Raw genomic sequence first — 8,392 nt, 5'->3', positions numbered from 1 at the left:
ACAAAGAGTTGGTTTAATCCAGCCAACCACTCTTTAGTCATACCCATACTTCGGCTGAAGAGTACTCAGAGTTGGTTTAATCCAGCCAACAACTCTTCAGCCATACCCATACTTCGGCTGAAGAGTACTAAGAGTTGGTTTAATCCAGCCAACCACTCTTCAGCCATACCCATACTTCTGCTAAAGAGTACAAAGAGTTGGTTTAATCCAGCCAACCACTCGTCAGTCATGCCCATACTTCGGCTAAAGAGTACTATGAGTTGGTTTAATCCAACCAACCACTCTTCAGCTATACCCATACTTCGGCTGAAGAGTTCAAAGTAACCTCTAAGTTAGTTTTTTCCAGCTAACTTAGAATAATGTTTGGTTATTCCGACCAAACGTCCTGCAGCCTAGATCCTTATCCTGGGCTTAGGAAGGGTGTTGGTTTATTCCAGCCAACCTCTAAGTTAGTTTTTTTCCAGCTAACTTAGAAAAAAAAGTTTGCAATATTCCTATTTTTACTAAAGCTAACTTTTACAGAGAATGAATCATGCTGAAAAGAATTGATTGTCTTATTGAAGAAAAAGAAAATTACATATGTTTGAAAGAGAAAAAGCTAAAAATAAAACAACTTGAGATTGGCCGTGTTCCATGGCCTAGGGATTGCTTTGCCGTCCTTGTCTTCTAGGTGGTATGCCCCTTTGCCTGCTAACCCAACCACTTTGTAAAGACCTTCCCAGTTCGGCCCTAACTTGCCATCTCCTGGTATCAAGGTGTTTCCCATTACTTTGCGCAGTACCCAATCGCCGATCTTGAATTGTCTTGGATGCACCTTTTTGTTGTATTTTCTAATTAACTCTCGTTGGTATGAAGCAATGTGAACCAGTGCTCTTTCTCTTCTTTCTTCTGCAAGGTCGAGTTCTAATGTTATGGCTTCTCCATTTAAGTCTGGATCAAAGTTTTCGCTTCGAATTGTGGGAAGGCCAACTTCCAGTGGGATTACTGCTTCCATTCCGTAGGCTAAGGAGAATGGTGTTTCTCTTGTTGATCATCGAGGTGTGGTGTGGTAAGCCCATAAAACATGAGGAAGTTCGTCCGCCCATTTTCCTTTGGCCTTTTCTAACCTTTTCTTTAGTCCATCCAAGACAACTTTATTTGATGCTTCTACTTGGCCATTTGCTTGAGGATATGCCGGTGTAGAATTGTAGAACTCTATCTTGTACTTTTCACAAAAGCCTCTGAAGATTCTGCCATCGAACTGAGTACCATTGTCTGAGATTAGGGCCTTTGGTATGCCAAATCGAGTGATGATGTTTTGCTAGACGAACTTCTTTACATCTTTTTCCTTGATTGATGCCAATGCTTCTGCTTCCACCCACTTTGTGAAGTAGTCTGTTGCCGCGAGAAAGAATTTCCTGCCGCCGGGTGCTGTTGGAAGTGGTCCTACTATGTCCAAGCCCCACATTGCGAAAGGCCATGGGCTAGTCAATGGTAGGAGTTCTCTAGTTGGTTGATGTATTTGATGTGCAAATTTCTGGCATTTTTCACACTTCTTTACATATTTCTCTGAGTCTGCCTGCATATATGGCCACCAATAACCTTGCGAAATGGCCCTGTAAGCTAGCGACCTTCCCCCTTGATGGCTTCCGCACACCCCTTCGTGTATTTCGAACAAGAATGCTTCCACTTTGCTAGGATGAACGCACTTTAGGTAAGGCCCTGAGAATGACTTCTTGTATAATGCCAAAGATGGAGATAGCCAAAATCGCTGCGATTTCGCTCTTATTCTGTTGGCTTCTTTTTCCTCTTCTGGGAGGATGCCGTCTTTTAAGAACAGGATGATGGGATCCATCCAAGAGGGGCCTAGTTCTGTGCAACATACTTCTTCTGCTTCGAGGTCTTCTATGCTTGGTCTAGGTAGGTAGTCGATTAGTAGTGGATGAGGTATGGAGGAGTCTGCCATTGAGGCGAAGCCTGCTAGTTCGTCTGCTCTGCTGTTTTCCTCCCTGCCGATTTGCTCTATCCTTATTACTTCAAATTTCTTGATTTCTGTTCTGACCAACTCTTGGTACTTGGCCATCCTATCGTCTTTTGCTTCGTAGTCGCCAGAAATTTGATTTACTACCAGCTGTGAGTCGCTGTAGACCATAAGTTCGGTGGCCTTCATGTAGTATGCTGTTTTGAGTCCTGCGAGAAGCGCTTCATACTCCGCTTCGTTGTTTGATGCTGGGAAGCCAAGGTTGATTGCTTGCTCTACAACCAGGCCGTCTGGTGAGATGAAGACTATGCCAAGTCCTGCCCCATGCCGGTTGGATGCTCCATCCACAAAGAGTTTCCACATCTCACCAACGAATAGCTTCCAGCAAGTGGAGGGGTCAGATGATGTCGTGGGGTCAAGAATGGTGTTTTCTTCAAGGTCCATGCTTGCTGTCTGCCCCTCGCCATCTGATTGTACTATTGGTGAGCCGTGATTCGTTTCTTCCTTGTTGTCCTTAGTCTGGTCTGCCTTGGAGTTTGACTGAGTACCTTCTACTAGGGGTTGCGCTATTCCGGCGTCAACTTCCGTTCCTAGTTCGGTTGTGTTAGTTAGGTCATCTGGGCAGATATGATGACTTCCAGGAGTAAATTCTGCGACGAAGTCTGCCAAAGATTGGGTTTTATTGCGGTTCTGGGTTGGAACTTGATGTCGTATTGTCCCAACTCTACTGCCCACTTCAAAATTCGCCCAGAAAAGTTCGCCCTCTCAAACAAAGCTTTTAGTGGGAAAGCTGTAAGGATGACTATGGTGTGGGCGTGAAAGTAGTGTGCCAATTTCCTGGAGGCCATCATCAAGGCTAATGCCAGTTTTTCCAGTGGCAAATACCTTGTTTCGGCTCCCAGCAATGTCTTGCTGACATAATAGATGGGCAAGTGTTGTATTCCTTCTGCACGAACCAACACTGCGCTAACTGCGTGCTAGAGACTGCCAGGTACAAGAAGAGTTCTTCACCAGGTACTGGGGTAACAAGTAGTGGTGGGGAAGACATATACTCCTTCAAGCTTTCCAAAGCTCGGTCGCATTCTTCATCCTACTCAAACTTGGCTTTTAAGGCATGAAAAAATGGTCGTAGTCTGTTTGACGACCGGCTGATAAATCGGTTGAGTGTAGTTGCCATGCTGGTGAGATGCTGCACTTCTTTCACAGAGTTGGGTCTCTCCAAATCTTGGATTGCTTTGATCTGGGAGGGGTCTGCTTCTATACCTCGGTTGGTCACCAGGAAGCCCAAGAATTTGCCAGATCCTACTCCGAATGCGCATTTGGAAGCGTTGAGGCGCAACTTGTGTTTCTTTAAGATTTCAAACATCTCCCCTCAGTCCTTGAGATGGTCATTCTTATCCTTGCTTTTGACCACCATGTCGTCGATGAATGCCTCCATTGTTCTACCTAACAATGGTTCAAATATCTTGGTGACCATCCGTTGGAATGTTGCCCCTGCGTTCTTTAGGCCAAAGGGCATGACTTTGTAACAGTATAATCCTCTTGGAGTTGTAAAAGATGTGACCTCCTGGTCTGGTTCATGCATGGCGATTTGGTGATAGCCTCTATACGCATCCAGAAAGCTAAGTCGGTTGTGCCCCGCCGTTAGGTCCACCAGTTGATCTATCCGTGGTAGAGGAAAGCTGTCTTTTGGGCATGCCTTGTTGACTGTTTTGTAGTCGACACAGACACGCCATTTGCCATTTTTCTTTGGCACTACGACTTGGAGATCCATTTGGGGTAGCGCACTTCTCTAATTGCTCCTGCTCCCAGCAGGTTTCCTACTTCCTCTGCCACTATTTCGGCATGGTGAAGTGCCGATCTGCGTGTGCGCTGAATGACTGGCCTGGCGGATGGGTGGACATTGAGCTGGTGACAGATGAAGTTTGGATCAATGCCTGGCATGTCGTAGGGCGTCCAGGCGAACACTTCGATGTTAGAGGTCAAGAATTCCAAGACCTCTAATCTCTCAGTGCTGGACAACGATGAGCCGAGCAAAAAGAACTTATCCAGGTTCTTTTCATCTATTTTTACCTCCACCAAGTCCTCCACCGCTTTTTGATCAGCCTCTTTGCCGACGTCCGCGAATAGTTCATTACTTCCAGGTTCCTCCACCGAATGAACGTATCCTTTGGCAGCGCGGCTGCCATTTACCGTGGCGAAACATTGTTTTGACATGATCTGATCTCCATAGACTTCTTCAATTATACCGGCGTCGTTAGGGAACCGCATTACCTGGTGGTAGGATGATGCCACCGAACGCATGGCGTGCAGCCATGTTCTGCCCAAGATGATGTTGTAAGTGGAGGGGACCTTCAATACCCAAAACTCCACTTGTTTTGTTACGCTTCCTGCTCTGACTGGAAGAATTATTTTGCCGACGGGCCACTCTGGCATGGAGTTAAATCCAATTAGGGGAGATACTGCAGGTGTCAAGTCTTTGTCTTGTAGCTTTAGTTGTTTAAATGTGTCGTAGTACATGATTTCACATGAACTACCCTGGTCAATTAGAATCCGCTTGACTTCAAAATCCTTGACTCGGAGAGTGATGACTAGGGCATCATTGTGAGGACAGTATATTCGATCCAAGTCTTTATCCGAAAAAGACATAACGTTTGTTGCCGCTATCTTCCCCTTCTTGATGGCAGGTTGGGCACTTAACACCTCTCTAAAGTGCTCAGCCTTCTTGATTGATCCCCTGAGCTCGCATACACGCTCAGGTTCAAAGACTCCATGTATTACATTGATAATGCCTTGAGGTGGGGCGTCGATTGGCATTCCGTTGGGGTTATTGTGATCCTAGGGGGCTGGTTGCGTCCCTCCTTCAATGTACTTGTCCAAGTGGACTGCTGCCACCAACTCTTTCAGGTGTTGTCTCAATGGTGTGCAATTCTCAGTGCGGTGTCCTTTTTCTTTATGGAAGGTGCACCGCGATCTTTCGTCATAGTCCTTCTGAGCTTCTCCTAGTTTGGCTGGCCACTTGACGAAAGGCTCATCTTTTATTTCGCTAAGAATCCGATATATCGGTTTCTTGAACACCGTGGTTATGGCAGTGCGGATTCTTAACCATCTTTTATCCTGGTCTTTTCCGTTATCTCGTCTGCCACGTCCGTTTTTGCTCTGACGATCTACTGTATTGACCTTCGCTGAGGTCTTCTTTTCTGGTACTGCGGTCGCACTAGATTTTGCTTTGGCACGTGCGCCATCCTCTTCTACCCTGATGTGCTGATGCACTATTTCCATCAGGGCTTCCATAGTGAGGGGTGGCGTCATGGTGATCGAGTCCCTCAGTCTGTTCCCAACTGGAAGGCCTCTTTTATATTGTGCAATGGCGAGATTGGTGGGGCAGTCCCCGATCTGATTGAATGTCTCCCAGTAGCGACTGTTGTAGGATCTTAGGGTCTCTTTATCGCCCATGTCGATGGAGAGTAGCTGGTCGATCTCCACCGGGGTTTTAGTATTCGTTCAGAACCTTGTTACGAACGCTTCTGCCAATTGCGCCCAAGAGGCTATGCTGCCCTCAGGAAGTTTCTCGAACCAAGTCAAGCCTAGGTCGCCAAGGCTAGACGGGAAGAGTATGCACATTAAGGCCTCGTTTCATCTGTAAATGGCCATGACTTAGCGAAAGTGGCTTAAGTGTGAGTACGGGTCCGTCTTTCCTTCATATGTGGTGAATTTTGGCTGAAGGAAGCCTGATGGCAGGGGCGCGTTTTCGATTGCTAGAACAAACGGCGAAGTCTGTAGTCTTGCCAATGCTTTGTCCGTTGGTTCGTAGGCTGGGCGCGGTATTGGCATTCCAACCTCGACGCTTCCATGCGTCTGAGGAGCCAACCGCTGTAAGGCAGAAACTCTGTGTGGATCCCGCGCCCTGGCATCCTCCTTGCATCGTGCTTTCTCTTCGAGCACGGTTCGTAAGTCGGATGATCTGGGTAATTTCGTCTGTCTAGATCTAGTTTGATGCGAATGAGAAGGCCAGTATGTGCTTCCCTCAGTGTATGATCTTTCAGACTTCGTCCTCTCAGACCTGGAGTGACGAGTTCTGGAAGACCATGATTGAGTATCGCCTGTCCTGAGGCTTCTACTCTCTCCTTGTGAGGGTGTAGTATTCCTGCTACGATTTTCTGAGTGGCGAGGGGACGTCTTGTTTTTGCGCCCCTCTCCTGTCGCCACTTCTTTTTTCTTCATCTGGCGTTTCAAGGCCTCCATGTCCGCCGCCATCTTTCTTATCAATTCATCTTGCTCTTTCAGGCGATCTTCCAGTGCTTGAGGGTCAATCCTCCGCCTTTGCCTGTCAGGACTTTGCGAACGAGAGTGACGGGGGCTGTTATTTCGCCTTCCCCTAGCATCCCTTCTAGAGTTATGTCGTTGGGGCTCCAAGTCTGCCATGGGAGGGACAGAAGGTAATCCTTCACGCCTTGCGCCCCCATCTGGAGTTAGTCCGTCGACGGCAGATTGCGGCAATTCTTCATTGTGTGCCATTGAATGTAAAGGGGAGAAGCTTTAATCAAGAGGTTTTGTTCTTTCTGTTATTCCCACAGACGGCGCCAATTGTATGGGGAAGAAATAAGTTTCCTCGTATAATCCTGTTGACTAAGTCTGTGCTCCTCCGTACGACGTCGCTTTGTCACCTGAAAACACAAACGTGAGCTAGCCGGCGGGTGTGTGCCGGAAACCCCTCCGATGCCTAAGTCAGCAAACTTGACAAATAAACAAAGCTCTGTATATTCAGAAAACAGAGTTGTGTGTTGTGTTATGTTACCTCCTCCAAGGTGATGCTTGTGAGCTTTTATAGGTTTCGAGTGGCACAATCCTAGTAGGACTTTTATTCCTCCATGCAGAGTCCTCCTAGGATTCATACTCCTAAAGGATAATGCTTATCCTTTTACACCCCCCCCCCCAAACTGCTTAAACCAAGTGGGATGGTTTTTACCACGGCCGAACTACTATTTGACCGAAGTTCCTACGGCTATGCACAGCTGCAGAATAAGCCGAACTATCATTGGTTCGATTCCGTCTCTTGTTACGCCTCATCTCAGTTCTCCCTTGTATGAATCATGGCGTGCTGGGACCGAGCTACCGAGTACCAAGGTCCTGACCGATCTATCCAGTATACGTCATGACCGGACTAACTCGGAGACCGGACTCACTCCGAGTTGTCTAGACCGAAGTAGCTTTACAGTTCCTGAGCCGAAGTAACTTCATCCCTTTTTGGCCGGAGTAACTTTATCTCTCTTGGGCCCGAGTAACTTCTCGGCCCTTTTTACCCAATCCTTCGTACTTTGGGCCATAAAGTTCATCTCATAGCTCGGCCCAATTTTCACCAAAAATTACCCTCTCACAAGGAATTAATTTTTTTTCAATTTAACCAAAAAAACTAAAAAAAAAAAAAAATCGTGAACAGATATTACCATAATCTTATGATTAAATCATACAAATATCAGCTCAAAACAAAATCGAGTTTATTATAGCACAAACAAAGAGCTCTGATTTCGGCGAAGCTTCGTGTTTGAACAATCCAAAAAACCCAGATTTTTTGTTCCCCAAGTTTGTCTACTTCTCGTCTCTTATCACAAATTTTTTTATTTTTTTATTTTTTAAGGAAAGCAAGCAAGTTTTTAAATATTTTACTAACATTTGATCCTTCATTTTTTTTTTTTGTTTTTGTTTCCTCTGTTTAGAGGTCAGTGAAGCAAATTTGTAATAGGGCCAATGCAAAAGCCAAAAAAGGCCAATTTTTTTAATAGGGTTTTGATTGTAAAGCCAAAAAAAATCTTACACAAATGGAGCCTTTTGCTCAAAAAGTTGATTGATTATTATTTTTTAAAATTTTTTGAACTAAAAGTTGTTTGCTTATGTCCAAAAGGTTTTTTAACTTATTTTTTGTTTTTTGTTTCCCAATTTTATGAAATGATTTCAAGGAAACGCCAATGGCGTTCTTGTGAGTCTTTTCTGTGTGTGAACTCCCTGACTCAATGTTGACTCGTTCTTTAGACTCTATAATGTCCGAGTCAACTCAGTCAGCACTTGATTGTTTTCTTTGTTTGTTTTATTGTTATTGTGTGTGTGTGTGTTTTGTTATTTTTAATTTTTACTTTTAATCTTCAATCGCAATCGATTTGAAAAGGGTGTGTTTCTTTGATTATTACTCCAATTACACTCCAAAATAGTGAAAGAAAATAAACCTTAGGGTGAGCCTATGTTGGAGCATTCATTCAAATTAATGATGTATAACTTTAATGTCATGCTTTTTGACAGATCCTCAAAGTGGCATGGGATCATCTGTTACAAAAATCTGTGTGTCTTCTTATCTCAATGCATTCGTAGTCATGTGATTGTGTCTCAAGATTTCCATTACATGCAACTTAGAGTGCATTAGGATAAGGTATAGAGATT

Source organism: Camellia sinensis, chromosome 13 (genome assembly GCF_055761805.1).
Source record: "Camellia sinensis isolate YWXY chromosome 13, ASM5576180v1, whole genome shotgun sequence".
NCBI classification, from domain to species: domain Eukaryota; kingdom Viridiplantae; phylum Streptophyta; class Magnoliopsida; order Ericales; family Theaceae; genus Camellia; species Camellia sinensis.
The sequence above is the reverse complement of the archived record's forward strand: the minus strand, read 5'-3'. Positions refer to the sequence as shown.